Source organism: Pleurodeles waltl, chromosome 6 (genome assembly GCF_031143425.1).
Source record: "Pleurodeles waltl isolate 20211129_DDA chromosome 6, aPleWal1.hap1.20221129, whole genome shotgun sequence".
In the NCBI taxonomy this organism is placed as follows: domain Eukaryota; kingdom Metazoa; phylum Chordata; class Amphibia; order Caudata; family Salamandridae; genus Pleurodeles; species Pleurodeles waltl.
Window position 1 is genome coordinate 594693401 of NC_090445.1, and position 13212 is coordinate 594706612.

Consider the following 13212-nt stretch of genomic DNA (forward strand, 5'->3'; position numbering starts at 1 on the left):
GCCACCCACCTAAGTAGCCTTTTTAAACCTGTTTCAGGCCTGCCATTGCAGACTGTCTATGCAGCTTTAAACTTTATTAAGCTTTATTTTGCCAGACCCAAACCTTCCTTTGCATTACATATATCAGCCCTGGGACCCTATCCAGCCCACAGGGCAGGGTGCAGTGTATTTAAAACAGTGGGCATGTACTTATACCTTTTACATTTCCTGCCAGTAAAAAAAATCTTACATTTGTTTTGTACTCCTGCAAAGCCTGCCTATCCTATAGGATAACATTGAGTTACCTTCATACATTTGATAAGTGTTACCTTTCAATTGGGAGCAGGTGGAATTAATTGAGCTTGTTGTCTAAAGAATTTTAATTTAAAACCCTCTTAATGATGAAGTCAGATTTTTAGCCGCAATTAAAAAAAATGCTACATTTAGAAAGTTTGCATTTTATTGTCCCAATCAACTGGTGCCTGCAGGCTTGTATTCTGGGTAACATGACTAGATGCAGCTAGCAGTTAGTCTTTGTGTATTACTCCCAGAAAGTGAAACATATGCATAATAGGGTTGGCAGAATGGGCCATCACCGACTTGATGGGGAGTGGAGTTGTCACCTACCAAACTTGCACATCAGAAAGAATCTGGCCCTGATTTAGAAAATTCCGGACAGGTTACTTGTCACAACGGTTACGGATATCTATCCGCCAACATCTAAATACCATATGACACAATAGAATTTTGATTTCGACGGACGGGATATCTGTCAACACTGTGACAGAGTAACCTGTCTGCCAATATCTAAATCAGACCCTCTGCCTGAGCACACTCACAAAGGGGTCAACACTAGTCTTTTGTGCTCCAAGATAGGCTGGGCCAGAGCAGGGAGGCAGGAAGTTCTAATCACCTCTTGGGTGGAAACTTCAAGAACCTTTTTCTATTTCAAAGCTGACACCAAGTATAAATATTGGCTCTTCAGTTCACCTCTTGTCCTGTGGATACTAAACAACAAAGGCGTAGTGAAGCACCTAACATACCAGCTTAAAAGGGGGTGCCTGGGACAGAATTAATTGTTTTAAGCCTTTCATAATTATCAACTCCGGCTTCTAGGTCAATAAATTACTGTGACACAGCTCTCAGATGGTGGGCCAAAGAAGACTAAATTGGTGACAGAAAGAAGTTGTAAAAATGGGAAAGAAAATGTGGAGGAGGCAAATGCAGTAAGACAGCATGAAGGAAGCAAAGAGGACTGCAAATAAGGAAAAAACAAAAGAAAGTTAAAAGGAAACAGGATGCATAGGGAGTAGGTGGATTTCTTTAAAGGAGTTGGATGTGAAACATCGAACTTATCAAAAAGTAGGGGGTAAGTTATCCATTGTTCTATGGTAAATTAGAGGTACAAGGATGGTTATGCCATAAGCAGTAAGTTGAAGATTATTACATTACTAGAGATAGCTCAGAAAGATCACTTTAGGATAAGCAAAAGAAAGAATAACATGTTTATTGGCCACCAGTAATAGAAGTAACAGTAGAAAGGTTGATTAGAGAATTGATAGAATGCAATTGAGTGACTAACCATAGAAAGTTAAGGCCACCTTCCATGACTGCAGAGAATTCCTGAGGAGTCAATAAGAAGTAGTATGCTCAGACATTCTGGGGCCAATACAAAGGTGAAAAGCTCTGCACTACATTGAGATTTCTCATCATTCAGTAACCAGAGATGGAAATATTTTGAGACATCAACGTAGGTAAAGTCATTTAATTAATAGACCAGAATTTCATGAGAAAGGGTTTCCTCAAGGTTTTACTTACAGGCAGCAGGGTTCAACTAACTTTTCAGTAATTTAAGAATTTCCATGTAAGAGAGGTATCAACTAAACACAAAAGAGCTACACAATATGTATCAGAGACAAAAAGGTGTTGTCTAGAGGTTTGACTGCACAATTGAAGAGTGAATCCATGTTGATAGGTGAAGTGAATTAATTGGAGGTCTGGACACACAGAGTAACACCAGACAGCACCACTAGCATTAGTTCATTTTGAGTGCTGTAAAGGAAGGAAGCCTAATAAAAGGTTCTTTTCAGGTTAGAAGGAACGAAGGAAGGTGTGAAAGTGGGATTGGAGGGTGATGGAGGGTGAGAGAACTGTATAGACTGAGGGAAAAACAAAACACTTTTGGACTCCAGAAAGTTGGAGAGCTGAAAGAAGGTAAAAACGGGAGACTTAGTCGTAGTGAAAATCTAACAGTTCAAAAACAGTTCTCCAAGTTTACTAAACACATGTTGGTGAATGTGTTTTTTTTTATAATGCAGTTAAGACTAAAGATGGAAGAGACTAGCATCTAAGCCTTATTGCTAAGTTCAATCTATGTGAAAGGGAGGAGTTAGAGGAAAGTCATGAGGAACCAACTACAGGAGAGAAATCCCAGTTCTGCTTCCCAAAGCATTGCAAACATCCTCATTATCTAGATAATAATGTATACATACATTCAATAGGCAGTAGTGGCATCAGTAGGTGCACTTCCTTACAATATCCAGTGGTAAATGATTATAACAAGTACACAAAAAATAGTCAAGTGATAACACAATAACGTGTAATTCCTGCTTTACTACCCAGAAGCATATAGATGATCCTAGAGATACAGAAGCACTCATTTACAGTCCGTACACGTGTTTTGTCACAATAGTGACTTTTTCAAGAATTAACATGTCAAGTTGTGCCAATATTATGTACACTTCATTGTGCCCTTGTTTGTTGACGTCAAGTACCTCAATAGGCATAGGTAATTTTTCCGATTATTGACAGAAGGTTAAAACTAATTTATCAAAGTGAACAAACTCAGGACGCACCTTGTTTATCTGTACTGCTGGAAATTGACTTATCAGGGTCATCTGACTCCCACAGTTAGGATTGAATACTAACTTTGATACATGAGTTTCGATTTTCTGTCAATGATTGGAAACTAATTACCTGTGCCTATGAGATGAAACACGTTTTGGCTATGGCTGTGGAACTATCTTCACCCTTTATGTGTTAAATTGATGCTTTAAACACCTATAAAAGGATCTCATTTAAATCGGACTCCTCTTGATCAATAAATGAAAACAGACTGTACGTGAGTACTGCAGTATCTCTAGGATTCAATGATAATGTATGTTAATATACTTTACTTTTCTCAGATCCCAATGTAAAGGAACTGATTTTCAGGCCACTATGTACGTTACTTTCTTATCATGCTTGAATATAGAAATATTCCTTTTTTTAAAGTCACATGTTTATGTAATGGTGTAACAAAGGTATAGCATCTATATTAGCTCAGTGTAGGAGGCTGCACTGGCTTGTAGTGAGTACCAAGGGGTACTTGCACCTTTCACCAGGCCCAGTTATCCCTTATTAGTGTATAGGGTGTCTAGCAGTTTAGGCTGATAGATAATGGTAGCTTAGCAGAGCAGCTTAGGCTGAACTAGGAGACGTGTGAAGCTACTACAGTACCACTTAGTGTCATATGCACAATATCATAAGAAAACACAATACACAGTTATACTAAAAATAAAGGTACTTTATTTTTATGACAATATGCCAAAGTATCTTAGAGTGTACCCTCAGTGAGAGGATAGGAAATATACACAAGATATATATACACAATAGCAAAAATATGCAGTATAGTCTTAGAAAACAGTGCAAACAATGTATAGTTACAATAGGATGCAATGGGGAAACATAGGGATAGGGGCAACACAAACCATATACTCCAAAAGTGGAATGCGAACCACGAATGGACCCCAAACCTATGTGACCTTGTAGAGGGTCGCTGGGACTATTAGAAAATAGTGAGAGTTAGCAAAATAACCCTCCCCAAGACCCTGAAAAGTGAGTGCAAAGTGCACTAAAGTTCCCCTAAGGACAAAAGAGTCGTGTTAGAGGAATAATGCAGGAAAGACACAAACCAGCAATGCAACAACTGTGGATTTCCAATCTAGGGTACCTGTGGAACAAGGGGACCAAGTCCAAAAGTCACAAGCAAGTCGGAGATGGGCAGATGCCCAGGAAATGCCAGCTGCGAGTGCAAAGAAGCTTCGACTGGACAGAAGAAGCTGAGGTTTCTGCTAGAACGAAAAGGGCTAGAGACTTCCCCTTTGGTGGACGGATTCTTCTCGCCTTGGAGAGTCGTGCAGAAGTGTTTTCCCGCCGGAAGGACGCCAACAAGCCTTGCTAGATGCAAATCGTGCTTTTGGCGTTTTTGGACGCTGCTGGGGTCCAGGAGGGACCAGGAGGTCGCAAATTGGACCTGAAGAGAGAGGGGACGTCGAGCAAGACAAAAAGCCCTCACTGAAGCAGGTAGCACCCGGAGAAGTGCCAGAAACAGGCACTACGAGGATGCGTGAAACGGTGCTCGCCGAAGTTGCACAAAGGAGTCCCACGTCGCCGGAGACCAACTTAGAAAGTCGTGCAATGCAGGTTAGAGTGCCGTGGACCCAGGCTTGGCTGTGCATGAAGGATTTCCGCCGGAAGTGCACAGGGGCCGGAGTAGCTGCAAAGTCACGGTTCCCAGCAATGCAGCCCAGCGAGGTGAGGCAAGGACTTACCTCCACCAAACTTGGGCTGAAGAGTCACTGGACTGTGGGGGTCACTTGGACAGTGTCGCTGGATTCAAGGGACCTCGCTCGTCGTGCTGAGAGGAGACCCAAGGGACCGGTAATGCAGCTTTTTGGTGCCTGCGGTTGCAGGGGGAAGATTCCGTCGACCCACGGGAGATTTCTTCTGAGCTTCTGGTGCAGAGAGGAGGCAGACTACCCCCACAGCATGCACAAGCAGGAAAACAGTCGAGAAGGCGGCAGGATCAGCGTTACAGAGTTGCAGTAGTCGTCTTTGCTACTATGTTGCAGGTTTGCAGGCTTCCAGCGCGGTCAGCGGTCGATTGCTTATCAGAAGGTGAAGAGGGAGATGCAGAGGAACTCGGCTGAGCTCATGCATTCGTTATCTAAAGTTTCCCCAGAGACAGAGACCCTAAATAGCCAGAAAAGAGGGTTTGGCTACCTAGGAGAGAGGAAAGGCTACTAACACCTGAAGGAGCCTATCAGCAGGAGTCTCTGACGTCACCTGGTGGCACTGGCCACTCAGAGCAGTCCAGTGTGCCAGCAGCACCTCTGTTTCCAAGATGGCAGAGGTCTGGAGCACACTGGAGGAGCTCTGGACACCTCCCAGGGGAGGTGCAGGTCAGGGGAGTGGTCACTCCCCTTTCCTTTGTCCAGTTTCGCGCCAGAGCAGGGGCTAAGGGGTCCCTGAACCGGTGTAGACTGGCTTATGCAGAATTGGGCACATCTGTGCCCAACAAAGCATTTCCAGAGGCTGGGGGAGGCTACTCCTCCCCTGCCTTCACACCATTTTCCAAAGGGAGAGGGTGTCACACCCTCTCTCAGAGGAAGTTCTTTGTTCTGCCATCCTGGGCCAGGCCTGGCTGGACTCCAGGAGGGCAGCTGCCTGTCTGAGGGGTTGGCAGCAGCAGCAGCTGCAGTGAAACCCCAGGAAGGGCAGTCTGGCAGTACCAGGGTCTGTGCTACAGACCACTGGGATCATGGAATTGTACCAACAATGCCAGGATGGCATAGAGGGGGCAATTCCATGATCATAGACATGTTACATGGCCATATTCGGAGTTACCATGGTGAAGCTACATATAGGTAGTGACCTATATGTAGTGCACGCGTGTAATGGTGTCCCCGTACTCACAAAGTTCAGTGAATTGGCTCTGAACAATGTGGGGGCACCTTGGCTAGTGCCAGGGTGCCCTCACACTAAGTAACTTTGCACCTAACCTTTACCAGGTAAAGGTTAGACATATAGGTGACTTATAAGTTACTTAAGTGCAGTGTAAAATGGCTGTGAAATAACGTGGACGTTATTTCACTCAGGCTGCAGTGGCAGGCCTGTGTAAGAATTGTCAGAGCTCCCTATGGGTGGCAAAAGAAATGCTGCAGCCCATAGGGATCTCCTGGAACCCCAATACCCTGGGTACCTCAGTACCATATACTAGGGAATTATAAGGGTGTTCCAGTAAGCCAATGTAAATTGGTAAAAATGGTCACTAGCCTGTCAGTGACAATTTGGAAAGAAATGAGAGAGCATAACCACTGAGGTTCTGATTAGCAGAGCCTCAGTGAGACAGTTAGTCACTACACAGGTAACACATTCAGGGACACTTATGAGCACTGGGGCCCTGGGTTACCAGGGTCCCAGTGACACATACAACTAAAACAACATATATACAGTGAAAAATGGGGGTAACATGCCAGGCAAGATGGTACTTTCCTACACAACCCCCCCCAAACGAAGGACAATAAGACTAGCCATTACCTGATGAGTCTTCATTGTCTAAGTGGAAATATCTGGAGAGTCCATCTGCATTGGAGTGGCTACTCCCAGGTCTATGTTCCACTGTATAGCCCATTCCCTGTAGGGATATGGACCACCTCAACAATTTAGGATTTTCACCTTTCATTTGTTTTAGCCAAAGTAGAGGTTTGTGGTCTGTCTGAACAATGAAGTGAGTGCCAAACAGGTATGGCCTCAACTTCTTCAGAGCCCAGACCACAGCAAAGGCCTCCCTCTCAATGGCAGACCAACGCTTTTCTCTAGGGGTCAACCTCCTACTAATAAAAGCAGCAGGTTGATCCTGGCCCTCAGAATTAAGTTGTGATAGGACTGCCCCTACTCCTAATTCAGATGCATCAGTTTGGACATAGAATTTTTTAGAGTAACAAGGGCTTTTCAGGACAGGTGCAGAGCACATGGCCTGCTTCAGCTCCTCAAAAGCTTTCTGACAGCTTGCTGTCCATAATACCTTTTTAGGCATTTTCTTGGATGTGAGGTCATTAAGAGGGGCTGCAATGGAGCCATAGTTCTTAATGAACCTCCTGTAATACCCAGTGAGGCCTAGGAAGGCTCTCACCTGAGTCTGAGTGGTAGGGGGAACCCAATCAATAATAGTTTGGATTTTCCCCTGAAGTGGTGCAATCTGTTCCCCACCAACAAGGTGTCCCAGATAAACCACCTTACCCTGCCCTATCTGGCACTTTGAAGCCTTGATAGTGAGGCCTGCCTTTTGCAGAGCCTCCAAAACTTTCCATAGGTGGACCAGGTGATCATCCCAGCTGGAGCTAAAGACAGCTATATCGTCCAAATATGCTGCACTGAAAGCTTCCAGCCCTTGCAGGACTGTGTTCACCAACCTCTGAAAAGTGGCAGGTGCATTTTTCAAACCAAAAGGCATTACAGTAAACTGGTAATGTCCTCCAATGGTAGAAAATGCAGTGTTAGGTTTAGCATCTTCGGACAATTTGATCTGCCAATACCCTGCAGTCAAATCAAAAGTGCTTAGATACTTGGCAGATGCCAGTGTATCTATAAGCTCATCTGCCCTGGGTATAGGGTGAGCATCAGTTTTGGTTACCAAGTTGAGACCTCTATAGTCTACACAAAACCTCATTTCCTTCTTTCCATCTTTAGAATTGGGTTTTGGTACCAGTACCACAGGAGAAGCCCATGGACTGTCAGAGTGCTCAACCACTCCTAGTTCCAACATTTTCTGAACTTCTTGCTTTATGCAGTCCCTGACATGGTCAGGCTGCCTATAGATCTTACTTTTGACAGGTAAACTGTCTCCAGTATCTATAGTGTGCTCACACCAAGAAGTGGTGCCTGGCACAGTAGAGAAGAGTTCTGAAAATTGTCCTAGGAGATTTATGCAATCGTCTTTCTGCTCAGCAGTAAGACAATCAGCCAAAACTACACCTGCCACAAGAGCATCTTGATCTGTGGAAGAGAAGAGATCAGGTAGAGGATCACTGTCTTCTTCCTGTCCCTCATCTGTTGCCATGAGCAGGGTGAGATCAGCCCTGTCATAGTAGGGTTTCAGGCGGTTGACATGGAGCACCCTAAGGGGACTCCTGGCAGTGCCTAAGTCAACCAAGTAGGTGACTTCACCCTTCTTTTCAACAATTGTGTGGGGTCCACTCCATTTATCTTGGAGTGCTCTTGGGGCCACAGGCTCCAAGACCCACACTTTCTGCCCTGGTTGGTACTGAACCAAAACAGCCTTCTGATCATGCCATTGCTTCTGGAGCTCTTGGCTGGCCTGAAGGTTTTTACTGGCCTTTTTCATGTACTCAGCCATCCTTGATCTGAGGCCAAGTACATAATCCACAATATCCTGCTTAGGAGCTTTTAAAGGTTGTTCCCAACCCTCCTTTACAAGTGTGAGTGGACCCCTAACAGGGTGTCCAAAAAGAAGTTCAAAGGGGCTGAAGCCCACTCCTTTCTGGGGTACCTCCCTGTAGGCAAAAAGGAGGCATGGTAGAAGGATATCCCATCTCCTGCGGAGTTTTTCAGGGAGTCCCATAATCATGCCTTTGAGAGTTTTATTAAATCTCTCCACCAGTCCATTTGTTTGTGGATGATAGGGTGTTGTGAACTTGTAAGTTACACCACACTCCTTCCACATGGCCTTTAAGTATGCAGACATGAAATTGCTTCCTCTGTCTGATACTACTTCCTTTGGGAAGCCCACCCTGGAAAATATTCCCAGGAGGGCCTTTGCCACTGCAGGAGCTGTAGTGGTCCTTAAAGGAATAGCTTCAGGATATCTTGTGGCATGGTCCACTACCACCAAGATAAACCTATTGCCTGAAGCAGTAGGAGGGTCAAGGGGGCCAACTATGTCAACCCCTACCCTTTCAAAGGGAACCCCAACCACAGGCAGTGGGATAAGGGGTGCCTTTGGAGTGCCACCTGTCTTGCCACTGGCTTGACAGGTTTCACAGGACTTACAAAATTCCGTTGTGTCCTCAGACATCCTAGGCCAATGAAACAATGGTACCAATCTGTCCCAAGTTTTCATTTGACCCAGGTGCCCAGCTAAGGGAATGTCATGTGCCAGTGTTAGGAGGAACTTTCTGTACTCCTGAGGAATCACTAATCTCCTGGCAGCTCCAGGTTTAGGATCCCTATGCTCAGTGTACAAGAGGTTGTCCTCCCAGTAAACTCTGTGAGAGTCACTGACATCCCCATTAGCCTGTTTGACAGCTTGCTGTCTGAGACCCTCTAATGTGGGACAGGTTTGCTGTGCCACACTCAGCTCTTCTCTGGCAGGCCCCCCTTCACCCAAAAGCTCAGCAGTGTCTGCTTCCAGCTCCTCTGGTGTAGGTTCTGCACAGGGAGGGAATTCTTCTTCCTCAGAATTAGAATCCACTGTAGAGGGAGGGATAGTAGGAAGTGGTTTGCTTCTACTAGCCCTAGCTTTAGGGAGCACTTGGTCCATTGTTCCAGGATCCAAGCTTCCCTGTCCTTTTTGCTTTTTGGCCTGAGCCCTTGTCAAAGCAAAAATATGCCCTGGGATGCCCAGCATTGCTGCATGGGCCTCCAACTCCACATCTGACCAAGCTGATGTCTCCAAATCATTCCCTAATAGACAGTCTACAGGTAAATCTGAAGCTACCACAACTTTCTTTGGACCAGTTACCCCCTCCCAGTTGAGATTTACAACCGCCATGGGGTGGCTTTGTGTTATGTTGTGAGCATCGGTTACTTGGTACTGGTGTCCAAGTATGTGTTGTTCAGGGTGCACCAGTTTCTCAATCACCATTGTGACACTGGCACCTGTGTCCCTGTAGGCCTGGACCTCAACACCATTTATTAGGGTTAGTTGCTTGTACTTCTCCAAGTTATGGGGGCAAGCAACCAAAGTGGCTAAATCAATAGCCCCTTCAGAGACTAAAGTAGCCTCTGTGGTCTCCCTAATCAGACCAACCCCAACTAAATTACCAAAAGTGAGCCCAGCTACTCCCTTGGATTGGCTATTAGTAGGTTTGCTCCCACCACCACTGCTATTAGTAGGGACACTAGGTGTAGCAGTAGGGGTTGTAGTGGTAGGAGCTGTGGTGCCTTTCTTTGGACAACTGGGATCTGTTGTCCAATGGCCTTTTATTTTACATAAATAGCACCATGGTTTCTTTTCCTTGTTCTGATTAAAGGAGGATTTGGACCCACCACCCCCACCAGAGTGTTTTTGTGGGCCTGATGAAGACTCATTTTTAGATTTGTCCCCACCCTTGTCAGAAGACTTACCATCCTTCTTTTTGTTGCCATCTTTGTCACCCCCTGTATGAACTTTTCTGTTCACTCTTGTTCTGACCCATTTGTCTGCCTTCTTTCCCAATTCTTGGGGAGAGGTCAGATCAGAGTCCACCAAGTACTGGTGCAACAAATCAGACACACAATTATTAAGAATATGCTCTCTCAGGATTAAGTTATACAGGCTGTCATAATCAGTAACTTTACTGCCATGTAACCACCCCTCCAAGGCCTTCACTGCCTGGTCAATGAAATCAACCCAGTCTTGTGAAGACTCCTTTTTGGTCTCTCTGAACTTTATCCTGTACTGTTCAGTGGTTAAGCCATAACCATCCAGGAGTGCATTCTTAAGAACTTGGAAATTATTGGCATCATTTTCTTTTACAGTAAGGAGCCTATCCCTACCTTTTCCACTAAATGATAGCCATAGGATAGCAGCCCGTTGCTTTTGAGGGACATCCTGTACAGCACAGGCCCTCTCAAGTGCAGCAAACCACTTGTTAATGTCATCCCCCTCCTTATAAGGGGGAACTATCTTGTGCAGATTCCTGGAATCATGCTCTTTTGCAGGATGACTATGGGGAATACTGCTGCTGCCACCATGGGTATCTAAACCCAACTTCTGTCTTTCCTTCTCTAATTCTAAAGACTGTCTATCCAAATCCAGCTGTTGCTTCTTGAGCTTCAGTCTGGTTTGTTCCACTCTCAATCTATTGAGCTCCCTTTCTAACAATCTGTCATCAGGGTGGGTGGGAGGGACATTTCTAGATACAGAGGTATGATGGGAATGAACAGAAGGAGACCTGTCCCTTACAGAGGGCACCCTAACAGCTTGGCTACCAGTATAATGTGAGAGCACACCATCAGTATGGTGTGATTCAACCTCTGTACCAACTATGCTAGACTGTCTAGTAATGGGCAGGCTGAGAAGTTTCTTTCCTGAACCTTTTCCTGGGGGAGTCCCTGGATCAGATTGAGAACCATTAGCTACTTTTTCACCAGATTTGGCACTCATGGCCTTATCCTGTACTCTAAGCATATTAATTAACAGTTCTAAGGAAGGATTCTTCCCTACACTCAAACCTCTCTCTATGCAGAGACTCCTTGCTCCTTTCCAGCTAAGGTGATCATATGCAAGTTTGGACAGTTCAACATTTTTGCCTGTGCCAGACATTTTTTAGAGAGAGTTAAAGTGATAGAAAAAGAGAAAAAAGTTTTCAGAACTTTTTGGAAAGACAGAAAAAAACTTTTTAAACTTTTAAGAACTTTTTGAAAGTTTAGGAGTACTTTTCAGCACTTAGAAAAGAGTGAAAAGAGGAAATGCAAAACTTTTTGGCTATGTGTATATACACTGACCTTGTTTTGTATATTTTTCTCTTATGAAAAGTACAATGACAAGAGTGGTAAGCAGTCTCAAGCACTTATCCCACCGCTGCACAACCAATGTAGGAGGCTGGACTGGCTTGTAGTGAGTACCAAGGGGTACTTGCACCTTTCACCAGGCCCAGTTATCCCTTATTAGTGTATAGGGTGTCTAGCAGTTTAGGCTGATAGATAATGGTAGCTTAGCAGAGCAGCTTAGGCTGAACTAGGAGACGTGTGAAGCTACTACAGTACCACTTAGTGTCATATGCACAATATCATAAGAAAACACAATACACAGTTATACTAAAAATAAAGGTACTTTATTTTTATGACAATATGCCAAAGTATCTTAGAGTGTACCCTCAGTGAGAGGATAGGAAATATACACAAGATATATATACACAATAGCAAAAATATGCAGTATAGTCTTAGAAAACAGTGCAAACAATGTATAGTAACAATAGGATGCAATGGGGAAACATAGGGATAGGGGCAACACAAACCATATACTCCAAAAGTGGAATGCGAAGCACGAATGGACCCCAAACCTATGTGACCTTGTAGAGGGTCGCTGGGACTATTAGAAAATAGTGAGAGTTAGCAAAATAACCCTCCCCAAGACCCTGAAAAGTGAGTGCAAAGTGCACTAAAGTTCCCCTAAGGACAAAAGAGTCGGGTTAGAGGAATAATGCAGGAAAGACACAAACCAGCAATGCAACAACTGTGGATTTCCAATCTAAGGTACCTGTGGAACAAGGGGACCAAGTCCAAAAGTCACAAGCAAGTCGGAGATGGGCAGATGCCCAGGAAATGCCAGCTGCGAGTGCAAAGAAGCTTCGACTGGACAGAAGAAGCTGAGGTTTCTGCAGGAACAAAAAGGGCTAGAGACTTCCCCTTTGGTGGACGGATTCCGCTCGCCTTGGAGAGTCGTGCAGAAGTGTTTTCCCGCCGGAAGGACGCCAACAAGCCTTGCTAGACGCAAATCGTGCTTTTGGCGTTTTTGGACGCTGCTGGGGCCCAGGAGGGACCAGGAGGTCGCAAATTGGACCTGAAGAGAGAGGGGACGTCGAGCAAGACAAAGAACCCTCACTGAAGCAGGTAGCACCCGGAGAAGTGCCAGAAATAGGCACTACGAGGATGCGTGAAACGGTGCTCGCCGAAGTTGCACAAAGGAGTCCCACGTCGCCGGAGACCAACTTAGAAAGTCGTGCAATGCAGGTTAGAGTGCCGTGGACCCAGGCTTGGCTGTGCACGAAGGATTTCCGCCGGAAGTGCACAGGGGCCGGAGTAGCTGCAAAGTCGCGGTTCCCAGCAATGCAGCCCAGCGAGGTGAGGCAAGGACTTACCTCCACCAAACTTGGGCTGAAGAGTCACTGGACTGTGGGGGTCACTTGGACAGCATCGCTGGATTCGAGGGACCTCGCTCGTTGTGCTGAGAGGAGACCCAAGGGACCGGTAATGCAGCTTTTTGGTGCCTGCGGTTGCAGGGGGAAGATTCCGTCGACCCACGGGAGATTTCTTCTGAGCTTCTGGTGCAGAGAGGAGGCAGACTACCCCCACAGCATGCACAAGCAGGAAAACAGTCGAGAAGGCGGCAGGATCAGCGTTACAGAGTTGCAGTAGTCGTCTTTGCTACTATGTTGCAGGTTTGCAGGCTTCCAGCGCGGTCAGCGGTCGATTCCTTATCAGAAGGTGAAGAGGGAGATGCAGAGGAACTCGGCTGAGCTCATGCAT